Source organism: Triticum aestivum, chromosome 6A (assembly GCF_018294505.1).
Source record: "Triticum aestivum cultivar Chinese Spring chromosome 6A, IWGSC CS RefSeq v2.1, whole genome shotgun sequence".
NCBI lineage: Eukaryota > Viridiplantae > Streptophyta > Magnoliopsida > Poales > Poaceae > Triticum > Triticum aestivum.
The window spans coordinates 616850523-616875852 of record NC_057809.1 but is presented as its reverse complement, the minus strand read 5'-3'; the positions used below and the strand labels follow the sequence as shown (position 1 = coordinate 616875852).

The 25330-nt window shown below is 44.6% G+C and overlaps 1 pseudogene; it reads left to right on the top strand.

Moving 5' to 3' along the window:
- The first annotated feature begins 1512 nt into the window (after positions 1-1512).
- The window catches only part of LOC123129846 (uncharacterized), a 29085-nt pseudogene continuing 5267 nt past the window's right edge, over positions 1513-25330 (top strand).

Sequence of the window (25330 nt, the reverse complement as noted above, 5' to 3'; positions counted from 1 at the left end):
AAACGAAACAGCATGAAAAAATGAAACACAGGCCACAATAGAAAGAAAAAAAAACATTGCAGCAATGCAACTAATGAAATAGTAGGAAAAAAACAACAACGGAAAACCAAAAAGAATCTCCAGCAGGTTAGCAAATGCCAAAGTGGGCCTACCCAATTTTCCTCGCATGTGGGCATCGCCATATCCATTCGATGTGTGCGGGCAAAAAATAGGATTTTGATCCCTCAAAAAAGAAAAAGAAATAGGATTTACCAATGCGAGCATCCCTCTCCTCAAGTGACGAGCTATTGGGCTGGGCCAGTACCGCGTTGCTTCATTTGATTGTTAGTTTGTCTCAAAAAAAATTGATTGTTAGTTGCTTTCTCTGATTTTCCTTTTTGGTTCTTTTGTATTTTTGTTTATATTTTGAAATACACTAAATATATTTTATTAGCTATTTTTTAAATGGTCATCGTGAATTTTAAAAATGTTTATGCAGTGTAAAATAATGTTCACATAACTTTTAGAAAATGTTCATGCAGTTATATTATTAGGGTATATATGGTTTGCATGATCCCCATTATTATGCAATCACCTCAACTCCTCTTAATAGTACGGTTATCCTATGACTCCCCAAAAAAACCTTCGAGTCTTCGGAAGAATCATCACCCATTTTCTTTTTGAAGTGGGGGTCAACCAACTCCATATAAACTCATCGAGAGACCAATGTCCTGAGATAAACTTAATAACCAACATTGGTCTCACTAACCACATTATCATCAACACCAAAATATCATTAGGGACTAAATGCACTTACAATTTTGTATATGCTTTGTTATTAAAATTGATCTCATTTCAATATCAAACTCAATTCAGACACAACTTGCCCAACATAGTATTGAACCAACATGAACATGTAAACCACATTTGATCACAGCTAAAGCATCATGCCAGCTATTAGATCTCCTCATAAAAACATTATATACTATATTCTATTCGTGTGTGGCTATTAGACCAGAAACCACTCTTGGGATATTTGTAAAATTGTATGCTTTATATATCTATCTCGAGATATTTAAGAATATTAAAATATGCACCATAACGCACATACATACACTATAATTTGACGCTAATTTCATATAATAATCGATGACAACATGAGATTTCATTCATTTCTATTTTTAGGGTTTAAGGGGATCAACTTAAATTTTAAGAGAAATTATTTGGAAATAAAACTTTGTGGCTACATGATTCAATTTACATTTAGTATGATGCATGTGTGGTGTATATTTCAATGGTAAATGTTAGAAATTCATATCAAAATATGTTATTATTAATTGTGGCTATATACAATATAATAGTTAACTTTATAATTTTCTATAATAAATCAAAGTAAGTAGGAAAGTTTAGTACAAATATTATATGTTTTAACTCACTTTGAGCCTAAAGTTTGGATCGTCGTTGTAGATACGATGCCAACATATTGATTCCATTCATCACAAACTTTCATACTGGGTGTTTGCAATGCAATGAAATGAACAGAGTGCTACTTTGGGTGGTTTGCAATGCAATACAACTTTGACAACTATACACCATTTGCCTATAGTAACTAATTCTGTATATCGGAGGGATGATCAGACTAGGAATATACCTCGTAGTGAGAAATTTGAATTCTTTTTGCAAAATATAGTCACATTAGTGAGAAAGTTGAGGACATTCGTGTTAATGGGGGAATATGACTCCTTTTTCTTCAAACCATTCCAATATGTCTTTCAAAAAGAACATAATCTATGTCTACTGCAAATGTCTTCAGTATCTCCTGGTTTCAATTCCTTTATGTGTATCTTGGCAAATCGTACACATCTTCGGTATCTAAAAATTCAGGATGGTCCTACTGGCTTTGCCATATGTCCTGATTAGGTTTTTCTATCTTCAAGTTCTGGATGTTGGTTTCTTTAAGTCATTGCATACGGTTCATCTAGAGGATTGCGAAGAATGGAGAATAGTTCCATCTGTGGAAATGCTTCAGTCTCTTAAAAGATTGAAGTTGAGCAACATGCAGAGAGTAAGAGAAATCATGGTTCCGTCATTGGAAGAACTGGTTTAGATGGAATGCCAGATTTATGGAGATGTTCATGTACTTCTGTGGGGGAGATGAAGTCTAGTTTAAGTGTGTTGGAGATTTGGAGTTTCTCTGCACTTGAGGTGTTTGATCTATTTTAGAAAGGTTGTAACTACGAAATTGAACATAAGTCATGGTTTCCCAGCCCTAGCCAACTCATTATGGTCGGTTGTCCTCCTTTGCAAGTACAGAACCCCCTCCGCCTTTAGCCACATATTCTAAACTAATAAGACTAGTGTTTCAGCAATTGTGTCAATGGGGGGATCTTCCATGGAAACATTAAAGCTTTATGGATATGGACTTCCGATTGAGATGATGGCACTTGATGACAAAATGTTAGCATTCAATAATATTAAGGATATAAAATACTTGGAGATATTGTTGTGCAAAAGCATGATATCTATTTCATTCATAGGTTTCAATCAGCTCATCTCTTTAAAGAGTTTGAAAATAGAGTACTGCAAGAACTTTTCTCATCACATGTTGTGCAAGAGCAGACCCATGAAGACATGATAACTGCAAAAGCGGCTGCTCTTGAAAATCTTTGTATTAGAGATTGTTCAATAATAGGAAGTGGCTATCTCTTATTTGTGACATTCACACGCCCTGAATGAATTAACTTTATATGACTGCCCGCAGTTGAAACAACTAAAGATAGAAGAGGAAGGAAAGGTTCAATCAAACTTTATCTCAGCTTCCGAGGCTTCGTCATCTTGATATGTAGATGGTGCATGGCCAAGCTCAGATGTAGACGGAGTTGTGCACATCCTGTTGAATCTCAGAAAGATAACCATTGGTAAATGCCCTCATCTAATATTTGACGGGACTAGGGAAGACTTGGTTGGATTTATCTCCCTTGATGAAGATGCCCAAGAGAAGGGAAGATGTCTCCTCCCGTAATCACTTGATCAACTTGTTTGGATTGATTATCCCCAAAAAAACATTGTGGCCCTGTTTTGTGGGAATCTCACGCACAGAAAATTAGAAGTGATTGAAGGAAGTTTGGAGTACCTACAGATGGATTCTAGTACGGCGTTAGAAGAACTGGCAAATGAAAATTGTCGTTTCTCGTCGCTATAGAGGGCATACGATCGCTTGGATCCCTCTGGTCTTTGGTATTATTTGTGAACTCAAGCATGGAATCTCTACAATTGCATTGGTGCATGACGCTGGAATGTTTGGAAATTCATTACTGCAGTGCGCTCATCTCACTAGAGGGCTTGCGGTCCCTCCTGAACCTTATGCATTTGGAAATACTCGGTTCCCCTGCCTTGGGTTCCCTTACCTCATCAGAGAGTTATGGGCCAATTGAGGGAATTTCAAGCCACAACTATGAGTTATTCCACGCACTGGAAAGTCTCGAGGTCCATGACCTGTCTCCCCATAACACATCATCTGCAACGGCCTCACATGCCTCTGAAGCCTAACACTTACTTTGTCAGATGAAATGAGACTAACAGATGAGCAAGAGAGAGCTCTTCTGCTCCTTAGGTCCCTACAAGAGCTCCATTTTAAGGGTTGTGGACTCGTAGATCTTCCAGCGCGGTTGTGCGTCCACCCTTCTCTCAAGACGTTGAAGATCATAGATTGTAACTGTAACACCCTCGATGCGACTATATCTCCCACGTGTCGAGGCACGACTTAGAGGCATAATCGCATTGAAGGCATATGTCGCAAGTCAGGCAATCATCACAAACATCCCATGTAATATAGATAAATAAAAGGGATAACATAGTTGGCTTACACTCGCCATGTCAATCAAGTACATAAATAACATACATCACCCAAACACTCATGGCCCGCCTATGGCGCCAAAATGAAAGATAACCCAACAAGCGACATGGTCCCGATCACCCCAACTGGGCACCACTACTGATCATCAGGGAAAGAAACATAGTATCGCTGAGAGTCCTCGTCGAACTCCCACTTGAGTTCGAGCGCGTCACCTGGAGCGGAATCATCTGGACCTGCATCTGGTGTAATAGTAATCTGTGAGCCACAGGGGACTCAGCAATCTCGCACCCTCACGATCAAGACTATTTAAGCTTAATAGGTATGGCAAGGTAAATATAAGTGGAGCTGCAGCCAGCGACTAGCATATATGGTGGCTATCTTATTCGCAAAAGAGAGCGAGAGGAGGAGGCAAGGCGCGAGCGAGAAACTAGAGGACAACCTGCGCAAGCATTACTCCAACACCGTGTCCACTTCCCGGATTCCGCCGAGAAGAGGCCATCACGGTAACTCACACGGTTGATTCATTTTAATTACATTTAGGTTCGAGTTATCTACAACCGGACATTAACAAATTCCCATCTGCCCATAACCGTGGGCACGGCTTTCGAAAGTTCAAATCCCTGCAGGGGAGTCCCAACTTAGCCCATGACAAGCTCTCACGGTCAACGAAGGAATAGACCTCCTCCCGAGATGTTCCGATCAGACTCGGTACCTCGGTTCTTCAAGACACTTCGACAGGTCAAAACAAATCCAGCAACACCGCCCGAATGTGCCGACAAATCCCGATAGGAGCTGCACATATCTCGTTCTCAGGGCACACTCAGATGAGCCAGACGTCGGGTAGGCCAGCCCAGAGTTGCCCCTGGTAGCCCCGGACATCGCTCGGTTGGACCAACACTCAGAGGAGCACTGGCCTGGGGGGGTTTAAAATAAGATGACCCTCGGGCTCCGGAAACCCAAGGGAAAAGAGGCTAGGTGGCAAATGGTAAAACCAAGGTTGGGCATTGCTGGAAAAGCTTTAATCAAGGCGAACTATCAAGGGGTTCCCATTATAACCCAACCACGTAAGGAACGCAAAATCCGGGAACAAAACACCGATATGACGGAAACTAGGGCGACAAGAGTGGAACAAAACACTAGGCGAGAGGCCGAGCCTTCCACCCTTTACCAAGTATATAGATGCATTAAGATGACATGGCAATATAATGATATCCCAACAAGTAAATAAATGTTCCAACAAGGAACGGTCTCCAATCTTCACCTGCAACTAGCAACGCTATAAGAGGGGCTGAGCAAAGCGGTAACATGGCCAATCAACGGTTTGCTAGGACATGGTGGGTTAGAGGTTTGACATGGCAATTTGGGAGGCTTGAAAGAAAATGGTAGGCATCGTAGCATTGGCATAGCAAAAGAGCGAGCAAACTAGCATGGCAAAGATAGTAGTGATTTCGAGGGTATGATCATCTTGCCTGCAAAGCTGTCAGAGTTGCCTGGATCCTCGAAAGAAAACTCAACGGGCTCCTCATTAGCGAACTCATCTCCAGGCTCTACCCAAACAAGACAAACAAGCAACAAGGACACAATCAACCACGTGCAAGGATCAAACAATATGATGCAACGATGATATGCTATGCGGGATGCGATGCGGGATGCATATGCAAGATGTGACAGGAAATGCATGAACCTAGCCTCAACTTGGAAATCCAAGTGTGCCACTGGAAAGATGAGATGAAATCGCTTGAAAATGATATAAAGAACGCCGGAATCGGAGTTACGGTTTGGAAATGGCAAGCGATTCAAATATGACGCCGATCTGCGATTTACAGCAAGTAGGCATCTAAATGCAATGAGATGAACATGCTACAACACTCAAACATGGCAACAAAATACATGGAAGGGATGCATTCAAGATGCTTAACAAAAGTCTAGCACTGAGCTACGGCCAATTCATCCATTAACAGGTTCAAACAAGCATGGCAAAACTGCATATGGTAAACAGATTTCAGACTTAGTGAAATTAACACTTGTCTGGAATTACAGATCAGGTAGCACTCTTCGGAGCAACAAAACTACATGCTACAGGACCTGAACTTGACAAAGTAAAGCATGACATGGAGCTACTCAAAGAGCTTAACAAAAGTCTCTTAGTGACCTTGAGCCAAAAGGGATCACAAAATACATTTGCAAGCATGTGAACATAGCAAAAACATAATCAGTTTTCAGACTTAGTGAAAACTGGCACATGCTGAAACATAACTAAAGTAGGCATGTTTACGAGCTCGATGCACTCACTACGGAGCAAGTCATGATAAGCTAAGCATACATCTATCAAGAACACACAAAATGCAAGCTATATATGGCAAGAACAATAACATAGCATGCACGGATCAACTACAACAACATCGGCAAAAATGCAAACAAGTTGACAATCTGCCCAGATTCACAAAGTAGCAAAAATAGAGCTCGATTGACTCAAGCTAGGGTGCTCCATAATTTCAAACAAAGACATGGATGGATAGAGCACTACAAGATTAACAAAACATCCTTACTGATCATCCTCAAAAGAGGCACGGATCACTAGGAAACAACATGAACATATAACAACATGAGATAAACAGGTCAAGGACTTAGTGGAAATGCCAAGTCCCTGAAAACAGAATTACCAAGTGTCTCACTTTGCAAGCTTGCACTAGTCACCACACATATCACAAAAATACATGGGTTGCATCTCTGGAAAGATGACAAAACCCTTAACAAAACATATGTAGAGCATCAGGGCATATCATGCACACAATAATCATGGCAAAAATGACAAAAGTCTAAATGGAGTAGTAGATCTGACAATTATCTCAAGTAGCCCTCTTCCAACAGCATTTCGGGCATCAATATGAACTCAAATGAAAATGACGCAATGGAATGAAATGATGTACTCTCTGAGACGAACATTTTGATATGCTATATGCATGAATCGGAGCTACGGATGTAAAGTTATGAGGCCACGAACAGGAGCACTTGGATCTGGAATTTCGGGACTTAGAAGAAAAACAACCTCCGGATCTAGGGTTTACTGTTCACGGTACGTGAACCGAGGCGGCGTCGCTGCTCGCCGGGGAAGACGAGGACGGTGGCGGCCGGGGCCTTGGCGTGGAGGAGGAGACGGCCGGGGTGGTCGCCGGCGCGGGTTCTGGGCGCGGCGGGGCGGCGCGGCCGGTGGCGGCGTTGGGCGAGCTCGCCTGGGGCAGCGCGGCGAGCTCGGCCGGTGAGGTGGAGGCGAGGCGGCATGGAGGAGGTTGAGGCGGCGGCGGCGCGCGGCGCGCTCTGGCTGGGCAGCGCCTCGGGCGCGAGGAGGCGGGGCGAGGGAGCGGGCCCTCGGGGGCCGGCGCTGGGCTCCCGGGCCGCGGCAGCGGCTGGCGGCGGAGGTGCCACGTGGCACGCGGCGGTTGGCGGCGGTGGGATCCGGACGTTGTCCGGCTCCGTTCGGACACGTTCGGCGGCGGCGGAGACGGATTTTTAGGGTTTCGGGGAGGGGGGTCCGAGATTTTCGAGGAGGACCTATTTATAGGCATAGAGGGAGCTAGGAGAGTCCAATTGAGGTGCGGTTTTCGGCCACGCGATCGTGATCGAACGCTCTAGACGATGGAGAGGGTTTAGGTGGGTTTGGGCAAAATTGGAAGGGTGTTGGGCTGCAACACACACGAGGCCTTTTCGGTCCCTCGGTTAACCGTTGGAGCATCAAACGAAGTCCAAATGATACGAAACTTGACAGGTGGTCTACCGGTAGTAAACCAAGGCCGCTTGGCAAGTCTCGGTCCAATCCGGAAATGTTTAAACCCCACACACGAAAGAAAGCTAGAAAATGACCATCAGAGGAGAACGAAGCGCCGGAATGCAAAACAGACAACGGGGAAAATGCTCGAATGCATGAGACGAACACGTATGCAAATGCAATGCACATGATGACATGATATGAGATGCATGACAACGATAACAACACACGGAGACAAAAACCCGAACCCGAGAAAATAAAATAACTTAATGCCGGAAACGGCAAGAGTTGGAGTACAAATTGGGAAAGTTACATCTGGGGTGTTACAACACTCCACCACTACGAAAGGATCTCGTCCCGAGATCTAGGACTGAAAGAACGCCGGTTATTCAGAACGGAGGTGATCCTCGCGTTCCCAGGTAGCTTCATGGTCGGAATGGTGTGACCACTTGACTTTGAGGAATTTGATTGACTTGTTGCGAGTCTTGCGTTCAGTCTCTTCAAGAATAGCAACTGGGTGCTCACGATAGGAGAGATCTTCTTGGAGCTCAATGTCCTCGAAGTTGACGGTGCGGTCAGGAGTCTTGAAGCACTTTCGTAGCTGAGAGACATGGAACACATCATGAATATTTGCAAAGTTTGAAGGAAGCTCGAGTTGATAGGCGAGGTCGCCTCTCTTGCTGACAATCTTGAAAGGTCCCACGTATCTGGGGGCAAGCTTCCCTTTGATACTGAAGCGACGAGTACCTTTCATAGGAGAGACGCGGAGGTAAACATGATCTCCGATCTCGAAAGCCAAATCACGGTGCTTACTATCGTAGTAGCTCTTCTGGTAGGATTGGGCTGCTTTGAGGTTATCTCGAATGACTTTGCACATTTCCTCTGCCTCTGTGATTAAGTCATTACCCAAAAGCTGACGTTCACCGGTTTCAGACCAGTTGAGAGGGGTACGACACTTCCTGCCATACAGAATTTCAAATGAGGCCTTGCCCGAACTTGCTTGAAAACTGTTGTTGTAGGAGAATTCAGCATAAGGAAGACAATCCTCCCACTTCATGCCGAAGGAGATCACACAAGCCCTGAGCATATCTTCAAGAATCTGGTTGACACGCTCGACTTGACCGCTAGTTTGAGGATGGAAAGCTGTGCTGAAGCGGATGTTGGTGCCCATGGCCTTCTGAAAAGAATCCCAAAACTTGGAGGTAAAGATGCTGCCACGGTCTGAAGAGATCACTTGTGGAATACCATGCAGAGAGACAATTTGAGGGGTATAGAGTTCCGCCAATTGAGCTGCAGTGATTGACTCTTTGATAGGCAGAAAGTGAGCCAATTTGGTGAGTTTGTCGATGACAACGAATATAGCATCATTACCACGCTTGGACTTAGGAAACCCAGTCATGAAGTACATTTCAATGTGGTCAAACTTCCATTCTGGAATGGCAAGAGGTTGGAGGAGACCAGCTGGCCTTTGGTGTTCTGCATTCACTCTTCTGCAGACATCACACTCATTCACGAATTGAGCAATCTCGCGCTTCATTCGAGTCCACCAATAAGCCTGCTTGAGGTCCTAATACATCTTCGTGCTCCCAGGGTGGATGGAGAGGAGAGAATTGTGAGCCTCGTTCATGATCACTTTACGGAGGTCACCTTTGGGCACAACAATACGATCCTCGAAGAAGAGGGTATCCTTGTCATCAAGGCAGTAGCACTTGTACTTGAGTTGACTCTTGGCAATCCCAATCTTCACCTTTTTCACCATAGCATCAAGAAGCTGGGCTTGGCGAATCTGGTCTTCCAAGGTAAGAGAGACTTGAAGGTTGGCGAGGAAACCTTGAGGAACAACTTGCAGATTAAGTTTGCGGAAAGCTTCACAAAGCTCGGGTTGATAAGGCTTAAGAATCAGACTGTTGCAATAAGCCTTCCCGCTCAATGCGTCAGCAATCACATTGGCCTTGCCTGGAGTATACTCGATACTCGGATTATACTCTTGAATCATTTCGACCCATCGAGTTTGCCTGAGGTTGAGATTACGCTGAGTGAAGATGTACTTGAGACTCTTGTGATCAGTGAAAATGTCCACTTTTCTTCCCAATAGAAGATGTCTCCAAGTCAAAAGAGCATGCACAACTGCCGCCAACTCGAGATCATGAGTGGGGTAGTTATTCTCATTAGGCTTCAACTGGCGAGAGGTATAAGCAACAACTTTCTTCTCTTGCATCAACACTGCGCCAAGACCTTGGAGAGAGGCATCACAAAAGACCTCGTACGGTTTGGATTCATCAGGCGGAGTCAGAACTGGAGTAGTGATCAATTTCTCTTTCAAAGTGTTGAAAGCAATGTCACACTCCAGAGACCAAACATACTTAACGTGCTTCTGGAGAAGATTTGAGAGAGGCTTCACGATCTTAGAAAAGTTTTCAACGAATCTTCGGCAGTAGCTTGCGAGACCGAGGAAGCTACGGAGTTGCTTCACGTTCTGAGGAGGTTCCCAATTCACAATTGCAGACACCTTCTCAGGATTCATGGCAATGCCCTTGGCAGAGATGATATGACCAAGATAAAGAACCTCATCGAGCCAAAATTCACACTTGGAGAACTTGGCGTAGAACTGATGTTCTCTGAGCTTATCGAGTACCAAACGCAAGTGCTTGGCATGATCTTCCTTGTTCTTCGAGAAAACCAGAATGTCGTCGAGATAGACCAACACGAAGTCATTGGTGTAGGCGTTGAAGATGAAGTTCATCATGTGAGAGAACGTCGGAGGAGCGTTGACGAGGCCAAAAGACATGACAGTGTATTCATATGAACCGTAGCTTGTCCCGAAAGCCGTCTTGGGAATATCTTGCTCACGGATTCGAATCTAATGATAACCCATACGGAGATCAAGCTTGGAGAATACTTGGGCACCTTTGAGTTGTTCGAACAGCTCGTTGATGTTGGGAAGTGGGTATTTGTTCTTGATGGTCTTCTTGTTCAATGGACGGTAATCAACACAAAGTCGGTCCGTTCCATCCTTCTTCTTCACAAAAGAACACCACAACCCCACGGAGAAGAACTAGGCCGGATGAGACCCATTCTCTCTTGAATATCGAGTTGTTTCTTCAGCTCCTTCAACTCTTCAGTTCCGAGCTTGTAAGGAAGCTTGCACACAGGTTCCGTACCGGGCTCAAGATCAATAACGAATTCAACTGGCCGGTGCGGAGGCATTCCTGGAAGCTCTTCTGGAAAGACGTCTTGATATTCGCAAACGACTGGAATCTGCGAGATAGCATCCAGTTTACCCTTCTCATTGAGAGAAAACAGACGGATTGTATCATCCCGAGCAGCAAAGACAATTACATCCTCAGACGAATGAGTCAATTGAATCTGCCTGGCTGCACAGTCAAGATGAGCCTTGTGCTTAGAAAGCCAATCCATCCCGAGAATAAGATCAATATCCGAGTTACCAAGAACCACCGGAGAAGAGAGAAACTTGTAATCGCCCAACATGATAGTAACATCCGGGGTGATAGCGCTTGCATTCATGAATTTACCCGGAGAAACCACAGATAACTGTCTAGGTAAATCTTGTAAAGGCAACTCATGCTTAGAAACAAATGGTCTCGAGATGAAACAATGCGATGCACCTGTGTCAAAAAGAACTTTTGTAGGAATATCATTAACAAGAAGGTTACCCATGATGACATCTGACGAGTCCTCTGCCTGAGCTGCATTCATCAAATTGACCTTGGCGGACTTCGTGTTATGCTTGACCATAGCTGTACTTGCCGATCTGACAGGAGGAGGAGGGAGACGCCTCTGGTTGAGACACTTGTTGGCATAGTGACCCTTCTGTTGGCACTTGTTGCACGTGACCTCTGAAAGCGGACGGTGGTACGGAGCACTCGATCTTGGAGCTTGAGACGAAGTCTTGTTCTGAAAGCCAGGGTTGGGTGGGTGGGAAGAACCACTGCCACCTTTGCTCTTCTGCTGATACGGCTGACGGAACGGAGGAGGAGGAAGCCAATACTTCTGCTGCTTGGCCACTTGAGTAGAGGAAGAAGGCGTAGTGTCTCTGACTCGCTTCTTGGAAGCATCACACCTCAACTGAGCGGCCTCTTGCTTCAGTGCCATGTTGTAGAACTCATCGTACCTCAAGGGCTCAAAGAGAACAAGAGCGAGCTGGATTTCTTCTCTGAGACCACCCCTGAACTAGTATATCATGCTCTTCTCATCAAGTACGTCCTGCTTGGCAAAGCGGGCGAGCTTCTGGAACAACTTGTTGTAGTCATAGATAGACAAAGAGCCTTGCTTCAAGTTGCGGAATTCCTCACGCTTACTTTGAACCACGCTCTGAGGGATATGGTGAGCTCGGAAATCTTGACGAAATTCATCCCAAGTAATCACACGTCCAACTCTGGAATCCTTGTACTGCTGGAACCACTCTGCAGCTTGATCTTTGAGTTGAAAGGAAGTGAACTTGATGAAATCCTCAGGCCTGACGTTACTGCACTCGAAATGCTTACACAGATCCACGAGCCAATCGTCAGCATCGGTTGCCTCAACACAATTGCTGAAAGTCTTTGGCCCGTTAGCAAGGAACTGGTTGAGTGTAGCAAAGTGATTCTGATTGTTGCCTTGATTCCCTTGGTTGCCTTGATTGCGCTCTTGGAGAATTTGCATGATCAACTATGTGTTTGCATTAGTTGCGGCCATCACCGCTTGCCATGCCTCTGGAGGAGGTGGAGGTGGTGGCGGATCTTGATTCTGATTCTGATTGGTGCTCTTAGCGGGAGCCATCCTGAAGAGGTCGACCACCGTTAGCACATAGACAGATAAAATGAAGCTGAATCCAACGGAATGAAAATTGCAACATATAGTCTTCACATCCGAACAAAATGAACGAATGCATTCCTCTTGAAATGGTCACATATCCATAAATTGAGAAGCCACGTAGAATTAAGGTAGAGAAATAAATCAACAAGGTACGGATCAAGAACGAATAATCGGTAAGAAATCCCAATCTCAAACCAATATCCGTGGAAGAAGAACTAGAGCTACAAGAATTCCCACCTATGAAACTCCCGAACCTTTCCGGTTATGCAATCAGGTGTTGGGGATACACGGGAAGCATAATATCTCACCCAAACTAGCAAATCCTACATCCAGCTGTATCCATCCTTCAACACATAACCGAGAAAAACTTCGGAAACCATCTACCTCAACCTTCCAAAAAAACATCCGTTATACAAGTTACGGCGATACTCCCGAACTCCCGCCCCAGTACTGTGTGGCGTCGAGGTTATCTCACCAACGAACTGCATAAAAGAGATTTTCGATGTCGGCGTACTAAACTCAGGTATTCCAGAACTGCAACGATAAAATTATGATGACAACACCTCAGAGCTCAACTCCCCGGGATGAAGGAAATATGCCCTAGAGGCAATAATAAAGTTATTATTTATTTCCTTATATCATGATAAAAGTTTATTATTCATGCTAGAATTGTATTAACCGGAAACATAATACATGTGTGAATACATAGACAAACAAAGTGTCACTAGTATGCCTCTACTTGACTAGCTCGTTAATCAAAGATGGTTATGTTTCCTAACCATGGACAAAGAGTTGTCATTTGATTAAACGGGATCACATCATTAGTTGAATGATCTGATTGACATGACCCATTCCATTAGCTTAGCACCCGATCGTTTAGTATGTTGCTATTGCTTTCTTCATGACTTATACATGTTCCTATGACTATGAGATTATGTAACTCCCGTGTGACGGAGGAACACTTTGTGTGCTACCAAACATCACAACGTAACTGGGTGATTATAAAGGTGCTCTACAGGTGTCTCCAAAGGTACATGTTGGGTTGACGTATTTCGAGATTAGGATTTGTCACTCCGATTGTCGGAGAGGTATCTCTGGGCCCTCTCGGTAATGCACATCACGTAAGCCTTGCAAGCAATGCAACTAATGACTTAGTTGCGAGATGATGTATTACGGAACGAGTAAAGAGACTTGCCGGTAACGAGATTGAACTAGGTATTGGATACCGACGATCGAATCTCGGGCAAGTAACATACCGATGATAAAGGGAACAACGTATGTTGTTATGCGGTCTGACCGATAAAGATCTTCGTAGAATATGTAGGAGCCAATATAGGCATCCAGGTCCCGCTATTGGTTATTGACCGGAGACATGTCTCGGTCATGACTACATTGTTCTCGAACTCGTAGGGTCCGCACGCTTAAGGTTTCGATGACAGTTATATTATGAGTTTATACGTTTTGATGTACCGAAGGTTGTTCGGAGTCCCGGAGTGATCACGGACATGACGAGGAGTCTCGAAATGGTCGAGACATAAAGATTGATATATTGGAAGCCTATGTTTGGATATCGAAAGTGTTCCGGGTGAAATCGGGATTTTACCGGAGTACCGGGAGGTTACCGGAACCCCGCGGGAGCTATATGGGCCTTAGTGGGCCTTAGTGGAAAAGAGAAGAGGCAGCCTAAGATGGGCCGCGTGCCCCTCCCCTCCCTTGGTCCGAATAGGACAAGGAGAGGGGGCCGGCCCCCCTTTCTCTTTTCCCCCCTCCGCGAATCCTATTCCAACTAGGATTGGGGGGGGGGGATCCTACTCCCGGAGGGAGTAGGACTCCTCCTGGCGCGCCACCTCTAGCCCCCCCCCTTGAGCCTTTATATACGGAGGCAGGGGGCACCCCAGAGAAACACAAGTTGATCCACGTGATCATATTCTTAGCCGTGTGCAGCGCCCCCTGCCACCATAGTCCTCGATAATATTGTAGCGGTGCTTAGGCGAAGCCCTGTGACAGTAGTACATCAAGATCGTCACCACGCCGTCGTGCTGACGGAACTCTTCCCCGACACTTTGCTGGATCGGAGTCCGGGGATCATCATCGAGTTGAACGTGTGCTAGAACTCGGAGGTGCCGTAGTTTCGGTGCTTGATCGGTCGGGCCGTGGAGACATACGACTACATCAACCAAACGCTTCCGTTGTCAATCTACAAGGGTACGTAGATCACACTCTCCTCTCTCGTTGCTATGCATCACCATGATCTTGCGTGTACGTAGGAAAATTTTGAAATTACTACGTTCCCCAACAGTGGCATCCGAGCCTAGGTTTTATGTGTTGATGTTATATGCACGAGTAGAACACAAGTGAGTTGTGGGCGATATAAGTCATACTGCTTACCAGCATGTCATACTTTGGTTCGGCGGTATTGTTGGACGAAGCGGCCCAGACTGACATTACGCGTACCCTTACGCGAGACCGGTTCTCCCGACGTGCTTTGCACATAGGTGGCTTGCGGGTGAAAGTTTCTCCAACTTTAGTTGAACTGAGTGTGGCTACGCCCGGTCCTTGCGAAGGTTAAAACAACACCAACTTGACAAACTATCGTTGTGGTTTTGATGCGTAGGTAAGATTGGTTCTTGCTTAAGCCCGTAGCAGCCACGTAAAACTTGCAACAACAAAGTAGAAGACGTCTAACTTGTTTTTGCAGGGCATGTTGTGATGTGATATGTTCAAGACATGATGCTGAATTTTATTGTATGAGATGATCATGTTTTGTAACTGAGTTATCGGCAACTGGCAGGAGCCATATGGTTGTCGCTTTATTGTATGCAATGCAATCGCGCTGTAATGCTTTACTTTATCACTAAGCGGTAGCGATAGTCGTGGAAGCATAAGATTGGCGAGACGACAACGATGCTACAATGGAGATCAAGGTGTCGCGCTGGTGACGATGGTGATCATGATGGTGCTTCGGAGATGGAGATCACTGGCACAAGATGATGATGGCCATATCATATCACTTATATTGATTGCATGTGATGTTTATCTTTTATGCATCTTATCTTGCTTTGATTGACGGTAGCATTATAAGATGATCTCTCACTAAAATTATCAAGAAGTGTTCTCCCTGAGTATGCACCATTGCGAAAGTTCTTCGTGGTGATACACCACGTGATGATCGGGTGTGATAGGCTCTATGTTCAAATACAACGGGTGCAAAACAGTTGCACACGCGGAATACTCTGGTTATACTTGACGAGCCAAGCATATGCAGATATGGCCTCGGAACACGGAGACCGAAAGGTCGAGCATGAATCATATAGTAGATATGATCAACATAGTGATGTTCACCAATGAAACTACTCCATCTCACGTGATGATCGGACATGGTTTAGTTGATTTGGATCACGTGATCACTTAGAGGATTAGAGGGATGTCTATCTAAGTGGGAGTTCTTTAAGTAATTTGATTAATTGAACTTAAATTTATCATGAACTTAGTACCTGATAGTATCTTGCTTATGTATGTTTGATTGTAGATAGATGGCCCGTGCTGTTGTTCCATTGAATTTTAATGCGTTCCTTGAGAAAGCAAAGTTGAAAGATGATGGTAGCAATTACACGGACTGGGTCTGTAACTTGAGGATTATCCTCATTGCTGCACAGAAGAATTACGTCCCGGAAGCACCGCTGGGTGCCAGGCCTGCTGCAGGAGCAACACCAGATGTTATGAACGTCTGGCAGAGCAAAGCTGATGACTACTCGATAGTTCAGTGTGCCATGCTTTACGACTTAGAATTGGGACTTCAACGACGTTTTGAACGTCATGGAGCATATGAGATGTTCCAGGAGTTGAAGTTAATATTTCAAGCAAATGCCCGGATTGAGAAATATGAAGTCTCCAATAAGTTCTATAGCTGCAAGATGGAGGAGAACAGTTCTGTCAGTGAGCATATACTCAAAATGTCTGGGTATAATAATCACTTGATTCAGATGGGAGTTAATCTTCCAGATGATTGCGTCGTTGACAGAATTCTCCAATCACTGCCACCAAGCTACAAGAGCTTCGTGATGAACTATAATATGCAAGGGATGAATAAAACTATTCCCGAGCTCTTCGCAATGCTGAAAGCTACGGAGGTAGAAATCAAAAAGGAGCATCAAGTGTTGATGGTCAACAAGACCACTAGTTTCAAGAAAAAGGGCAAAGGGAAGAAGAAGGGGAACTTCAAGAAGAACAACAAGCAAGTTGCTGCTCAAGAGAAGAAACCCAAGTCTGGACCTAAGCCTAAAACTGAGTGCTTCTACTGCAAGCAGACTGGTCACTGGAAGCGGAACTGCCCCAAGTATTTGGCGGATAAGAAGGATGGCAAGGTGAACAAAGGTATATGTGATATACATGTTATTGATGTGTACCTTACTAATGCTCACAGTAGCACCTGGGTATTTGATACTGGTTCTGTTGCTAATATTTGCAACTCGAAACAGGGACTATGGATTAAGCGAAGATTGGCTAAGGATGAGGTGACGATGCGCGTGGGAAACGATTCCAAAGTCGATGTGATCGCAGTCGGCACGCTACCTCTACATCTACCTTCGGGATTAATATTAGACCTAAATAATTGTTATTTGGTGCCAGCGTTAAGCATGAACATTATATCTGGATCTTGTTTGATGCGAGATGGTTATTCATTTAAATCAAAGAATAATGGTTGTTCTATTTATATGAGTAATATCTTTTATGGTCATGCACCCTTGAAGAATGGTCTATTCTTATTGAATCTCGATAGTAGTGACACACATATTCATAATGTTGAAGCCAAAAGATGCAGAGTTGATAATGATGGTGCAACTTATTTGTGGCACTGCCGTTTAGGTCATATCGGTGTAAAGCGCATGAAGAAACTCCATACTGATGGACTTTTGGAACCACTTGATTATGAATCACTTGGTACTTGCGAACCATGCCTCATGGGCAAGATGACTAAAACACCGTTCTCCGGTACTATGGAGAGAGCAACAGATTTGTTGGAAATCATACATGCAGATGTATGTGGTCCAATGAATATTGAGGCTCGTGACGGATATCGTTATTTTCTCATCTTCACAGATGACTTAAGCAGATATGGGTATATCTACTTAATGAAACATAAGTCTGAAACATTTGAAAAGTTCAAAGAATTTCAGAGTAAAGTTGAAAATCATCGTAACAAGAAAATAAAGTTTCTATGACCTGATCATGGAGGAGAATATTTGAGTTACGAGTTTGGTATACATTTGAAATAATGTGGAATAGTTTCGCAACTCACGCCACCCGGAACACCACAGCGTAATGGTGTGTCCGAACGTCGTAATCGTACTTTACTAGATATGGTGCGATCTATGATGTCTCTTACTGATTTACCGCTATCGTTTTGGGGTTATGCTTTAGAGACGGCCGCATTCATGTTAAATAGGGCACCATCAAAATCCGTTGAGACGACGCCTTATGAACTATGGTTTGGCAAGAAACCAAAGTTGTCATTTCTGAAAGTTTGGGGCTGCGATGCTTATGTGAAAAAGCTTCAACCTGATAAGCTCGAACCCAAATTGGAGAAATGTGTCTTCATAGGATATCCAAAGGAAACTATTGGATACACCTTCTATCACAGATCCGAAGGCAAGACTTTTGTTGCTAAATTCGGAAACTTTCTGGAGAAGGAGTTTCTCTCGAAAGATGTGAGTGGGAGGAAAGTAGAACTTGATGAGGTAACTATAACTGCTCCCTTATTGGAAAGTAGTACATCACAGAAAACTGTTTCTGCGACACCTACACCAATTAGTGAGGAAGCTAATGATAATGATCATGAAACTTGAGGACAAGATACTACTGAACCTCGTAGATCAACCAGAGTGAGATCCGCGCCAGAGTGGTACGGTAATCCTGTTCTGGAAATCATGCTGCTAGATCATGATGAACCTACGAACTATGAAGAAGCGATGGTGAGCCCAGATTCCGCAAAATGGCTTGAAGCCATGAAATCTGAGATGGGATCCATGTATGAGAACAAAGTATGGACTTTGGTTGACTTGCCCGATGATCGGCAAGCAATTGAGAATAAATGGATCTTCAAGAAGAAGACTGACGCTGACGGTAATATTACTGTCTACAAAGCTCGACTTGTCGCAAAAGGTTTTCGACAAGTTCAAGGGATTGACTACGATGAGACCTTCTCACCCGTAGCGATGCTTAAGTCTGTCCGAATCATGTTAGCAATTGCCGCATTTTATGATTATGAAATTTGGCAGATGGATGTCAAAACTGCATTCCTGAATGGATTTCTGGAAGAAGAGTTGTATATGATGCAACCGGAAGGTTTTGTCGATCCAAAGGGAGCTAATAAAGTGTGCAAGCTCCAGCGATCCATTTATGGACTGGTGCAAGCCTCTCGGAGTTGGAATAAACGCTTTGATAGTGTGATCCAAGCATTTGGTTTTATACAGACTTTCGGAGAAGCCTGTATTTACAAGAATGTGAGTGGGAGCTCCATAGCATTTCTGATATTATATGTGGATGACATATTACTGATTGGAAATGATATAGAATTTCTGGATAGCATAAAAGGATACTTGAATAAGAGTTTTTCAATGAAAGACCTCGGTGAAGCTGCTTACATATTAGGCATAAAGATCAATAGAGATAGATCAAGACGCTTAATTGGACTTTCACAAAGCACATACCTTGACAAGATTTTGAAGAAGTTCAAAATGGATCAAGCAAAGAAAGGGTTCTTGCCTATGTTACAAGGTGTGAAGTTGAGTCAGACTCAATGCCCGACCACTGCAGAAGATAGAGAGAAAATGAAAGATGTTCCCTATGCTTCAGCCATAGGCTCTATCATGTATGCAATGCTGTGTACCAGACCTGATGTGTGCCTTGTTATAAGTTTAGCAGGGAGGTACCAAAGTAATCCAGGAGTGGATCTCTGGACGGTGGTCAAGAACATCCTGAAATACTTGAAAAGGACTAAGGATATGTTTCTCGTATATGGAGGTGACAAAGAGCTCATTGTAAATAGTTACGTTGATGCAAGCTTTGACACTGATCCGGACGATTCTAAATCGCAAACCGGATACGTGTTTACATTAAACGGTGGAGCTGTCAGTTGGTGCAGTTCTAAACAAAGCGTCGTGCCGGGATCTACATGTGAAGCGGAGTACATAGCTGCTTCGGATGCAGCAAACGAAGGAGTCTAGATGAAGGAGTTCATATCCGATCTAGGTGTCATACCTAGTGCATCGGGTCCAATGAAAATCTTTTGTGACAATACTGGTGCAATTGCCTTGGCAAAGGAATGCAGATTTCACAAGAGGACCAAACACATCAAGAGACGCTTCAATTCCATCCGAGATCTAGTCCAGGTGGGAGACATAGAGATTTGCAAGATACATACGGAGCTGAATGTAGCAGACCCGTTGACTAAGCCTCTTCCACGAGCAAAACATGATCAGCACCAAAGCTCCATGGGTGTTAGAATCATTACTGTGTAATCTAGATTATTGACTCTAGTGCAAGTGGGAGACTGAAGGAAATATGCCCTAGAGGCAATAATAAAGTTATTATTTATTTCCTTATATCATGATAAAAGTTTATTATTCATGCTAGAATTGTATTAACCGGAAACATAATACATGTGTGAATACATAGACAAACAAAGTGTCACTAGTATGCCTCTACTTGACTAGCTCGTTAATCCAAGATGGTTATGTTTCCTAACCATGCACAAAGAGTTGTCATTTGATTAAACGGGATCACATCATTAGTTGAATGATCTGATTGACATGACCCATTCCATTAGCTTAGCACCCGATCGTTTAGTATGTTGCTATTGCTTTCTTCATGACTTATACATGTTCCTATGACTATGAGATTATGTAACCCCCGTGTGACGGAGGAACACTTTGTGTGCTACCAAACGTCACAACGTAACTGGGTGATTATAAAGGAGCATTACAGGTGTCTCCAAAGGTAGATGTTGGGTTGGCGTATTTCGAGATTAGGATTTGTCACTCCGATTGTCGGAGAGGTATCTCTGGGCCCTCTCGGTAATGCACATCACTTAAGCCTTGCAAGCATTACAACTAATGAGTTAGTTGCGAGATGATGTATTACGGAACGAGTAAAGAGACTTGCCGGTAACGAGATTGAACTAGGTATTGGATACCGACGATCGAATCTCGGGCAAGTAACATACCGATGACAAAGGGAACAACGTATGTTGTTATGCGGTCTGACCGATAAAGATCTTCGTAGAATATGTAGGAGCCAATATGGGCATCCAGGTCCCGCTATTGGTTATTGACCAGAGACATGTCTCGGTCATGTCTACATTGTTCTCGAACCCGTAGGGTCCGCACGCTTAAGGTTTCGATGACAGTTATATTATGAGTTTATACGTTTTGATGTACCGAAGGTTGTTCGGAGTCCCGAATGTGATCACGGACATGACGAGGAGTCTCGAAATGGTTGAGACATAAAGATTGATATATTCGAAGCCTATGTTTGGATATCAGAAGTGTTCCGGGTGAAATCGGGATTTTACCGGAGTACTGGGAGGTTACCGGAACCCCCCGGGAGCTATATGGGCCTTAGTGGGCCTTAGTGGAAAAGAGAAGAGGTAGCCTAAGATGGGCCGCGCGCCCCTCCCCTCCCTTGGTCCGAATAGGACAAGGAGAGAGGGGGCCGGGCCCCCTTTCTCTTTTCCCCCCTCCGCGAATCCTATTCCAACTAGGATTGGGGGGGGGGATCCGGGAGTAGGACTCCTCCTGGCGCGCCACCTATAGGCCGGCCGCCCCCGCCCCCCCCCCTTGAGCCTTTATATACGGAGGCAGGGGCACCCTAGAGAAACACAAGTTGATCCACGTGATCATATTCTTAGCCGTGTGCGGCGCCCCCTGCCACCATAGTCCTCGATAATATTGTAGCGGTGCTTAGGCGAAGCCCTGCGACAGTAGTACATCAAGATCTTCACCACGCCGTCGTGCTGATGGAACTCTTCCCCGACACTTTGCTGGATCAGAGTCCGGGGATCGTCATCGAGCTGAACGTGTGCTAGAACTCGGAGGTGCCGTAGTTTCGGTGCTTGATCGGTCGGGCCGTGGAGACGTACGACTACATCAACCAAACGCTTCCGTTGTCGATCTACAAGGGTACATAGATCACACTCTCCTCTCTCGTTGCTATGCATCACCATGATCTTGCGTGTACGTAGGAAAATTTTGAAATTACTACGTTCCCCAACACGGGACACTTCCACTAAACCCCTAACAGGAGGCACCAAGACAATGTTCTCATCATAAAACCATCGGAACGATTCCAAGATACCCGCGTGATCCTAAAAATTTTTAGTGAAATTTGAGAAGAGAAGAGTCAAAACTCTACGTCAGGATGCCTTACCAGAGCGATGAGGAGACTGGGAAGTAAAAAGAATTCCTAAACTCTTCGATATATAATTCCGAAATGACTCAAAACATTTTTCTAGACACAACTCGGCTGCTAAAAACGATCAAGCAATAGGGCTCCTAAGGTCGGGGAAGGCTATGATTACCAACTTGTAACACCCTCGATGCGACTATATCTCCCATGTGTCGAGGCACGACTTAGAGGCATAATCGCATTGAAGGCATATGTCGCAAGTCAGGCAATCATCACAAACATCCCATGTAATATAGATAAATAAAAGGGATAACATAGTTGGCTTACACTCGCCACGTCAATCAAGTACATAAATAACATACATCACCCAAACACTCATGGCCCGCCTACGGCGCCAAAATGAAAGATAACCCAACAAGCGACATGGTCCTGATCACCCCAACTGGGCACCACTACTGATCATCAGGGAAAGAAACATAGTATCGCTGAGAGTCCTCGTCGAACTCCCACTTGAGCTCGAGCACGTCACCTGGAGCGGAATCATCTGGACCTGCATCTGGTGTAATAGTAATCTGTGAGCCACAGGGGAGTCAGCAATCTCGCACCCTCGCGATCAAGACTATTTAAGCTTAATAGGTATGGCAAGGTAAATATGAGTGGAGCTGCAGCCAGCGACTAGCATATATGGTGGCTATCTTATTCGCAAAAGAGAGCGAGAAGAGGAGGCAAGGTGCGAGCGAGAAACTAGAGGACAACCTGCGCAAGCATTACTCCAACACCGTGTCCACTTCCCGGATTCCGCCCAGAAGAGGCCATCACGGTAACTCACACGGTTGATTCATTTTAATTACATTTAGGTTCGAGTTATCTACAACCGGACATTAACAAATTCCCATCTGCCCATAACCGCGGGCACGGCTTTTGAAAGTTCAAATCCCTGCAGGGGAGTCCCAACTTAGCCCATGACAAGCTCTCACGGTCAACGAAGGAATAGACCTCCTCCTGAGACGTTCCGATCAGACTCGGTACCTCGGTTCTTCAAGACACTTCGACGGGTCAAAACAAATCCAGCAACACCGCCCGAATGTGCCGATAAATCCCGATAGGAGCTGCACATATCCCATTCTCAGGGCACACTCAGATGAGCCAGACGTCGGGTAGGCCAGCCCAGAGTTGCCCCTGGTAGCCCCGGACATCGCTCGGTTGGACCAACACTCAGAGGAGCACTGGCCCGGGGGGTTTAAAATAAGATGACCCTCGGGCTCCGGAAACCCAAGGGAAAAGAGGCTAGGTGGAAAATGGTAAAACCAAGGTTGGGCATTGCTGGAAAAGCTTTAATCAAGGCGAACTATCAAGGGGTTCCCATTATAACCCAACCGCGTAAGGAACGCAAAATCCGGGAACAAAACACCGATATGACGAAAACTAGGGCGGCAAGAGTGGAACAAAACACTAGGCGAGAGGCCGAGCCTTCCACCCTTTACCAAGTATGTAGATGCATTAAGATAACATGGCAATATAACGATATCCCAACAAGTAAATAAATGTTCCAACAAGGAACGGTCTCCAATCTTCACCTGCAACTAGCAACACTATAAGAGGGGCTGAGCAAAGCGGTAACATAGCTAATCAACGGTTTGCTAGGACATGGTGGCTTAGAGGTTTGACATGGCAATTTGGGAGGCTTGAAAGAAAATGGTAGGCATCGTAGCCTTGGCATAGCAAAAGACGAGCAAACTAGCATAGCAAAGATAGTAGTGATTTCGAGGGTATGATCATCTTGCCTGCAAAGCTGTCAGAGTTGCCTGGATCCTCGAAAGCAAACTCAACGGGCTCCTCGTTAGCGAACTCGTCTCCCGGATCTACCCAAACAAGACAAACAACCAACAAGGACACAATCAACCACGTGCAAGGATCAAACAATATGATGCAATGATGATATGCTATGCGGGATGCGATGCGGGATGCATATGCAAGATGTGACAGGAAATGCATGAACCTGGCCTCAACTTGGAAATCCAAGTGTTCCACTGGAAAGATGAGATGAAATTGCTTGAAAACGATATAAAGAACACCGGAATCGGAGTTACGGTTTGGAAATGGCAAGCGATTCAAATATGACGCTGGTCTGCGATTTACAGCAAGTAGGCATCTAAATGCAATGAGATGAACATGCTACAGCACTCAAACATGGCAACAAAATACATGGCAGGGATGCATTCAAGATGCTTAACAAAAGTCTAGCACTGAGCTACGGCCAATTCATCCATTAACAGGTTCAAACAAGCATGGCAAAACTGCATATGGTAAACAGATTTCAGACTTAGTGAAATTAACTCTTGTGTGGAATTACAGATCAGGTAGCACTCTTCGGAGCAACAAAACTACATGCTACAGGACCTGAACTTGACAAAGTAAAGCATGGCATGGAGCTACTCAAAGAGCTTAACAAAAGTCTCTTAGTGACCTTGAGCCAAAAGGGATCACAAAATACATTTGCAAGCATGTGAACATAGCAAAAACATAATCAGTTTTCAGACTTAGTGAAAACTGGCACATGCTGAAACATAACTCAAGTAGGCATGTTTACGAGCTCGATGCACTCACTACGGAGCAAGTCATGATAAGCTAAGCATACATCTATCAAGAACACACAAAATTCAAGCTAGACATGGCAAGAACAATAACATAGCATGCACGGATCAACTACAACAACATCGGCAAAAATGCAAACAAGTTGACAATCTGCCTAGATTCACAAAGTAGCAAAAGTAGAGCTCGATTGACTCAAGCAAGGGTGCTCCATAATTGCAAACAAAGACATGGATGGATAGAGCACTACAAGATTAACAAAACATCCTTATTGATCATCCTCAAAAGGGGCATGGATCACTAGGAAACAACATGAACATATGACAACATGAGATAAATAGGTCAAGGACTTAGTGGAAATGCTAAGTCCCTGAAAACAGAATTACCAAGTGCCTCACTTTGCAAGCTTGCACTAGTCACCACACACATCACAAAAATACATGGGTTGCATCTCTGGAAAGATGACAAAACCCTTAACAAAACATATGTAGAGCATCAGGGCATATCATGCACACAGTAATCATGGCAAAAATGACAAAAGTCTAAATGGAGTAGCAGATCTGACAATTATATCAAGTAGCCCTCTTCTAACAGCATTTCGGGCATCAAGATGAACTCAAATGAAAATGATGCAATGGAATGAAATGATGTACTCTCTGAGACGAACATTTTGATATGCTATATGCATGAATCGGAGCTACAGATGCAAAGTTACGAGGCCACGAACAGGAGCACTTGGATCTGGAATTTCGGGACTTGGAAGAAAAACAACCTCCGGATCTAGGGTTTACTGTTCATGGCACACGAACCGAGGCGGCGGCGCTGCTCGCCGGGGAAGTCGAGGACGGTGGCGGCCGGGGCCTTGGCGTGGAGGAGGAGACGGCCGGGGTGGTCGCCGGCGCGGGTTCCGGGCGCGG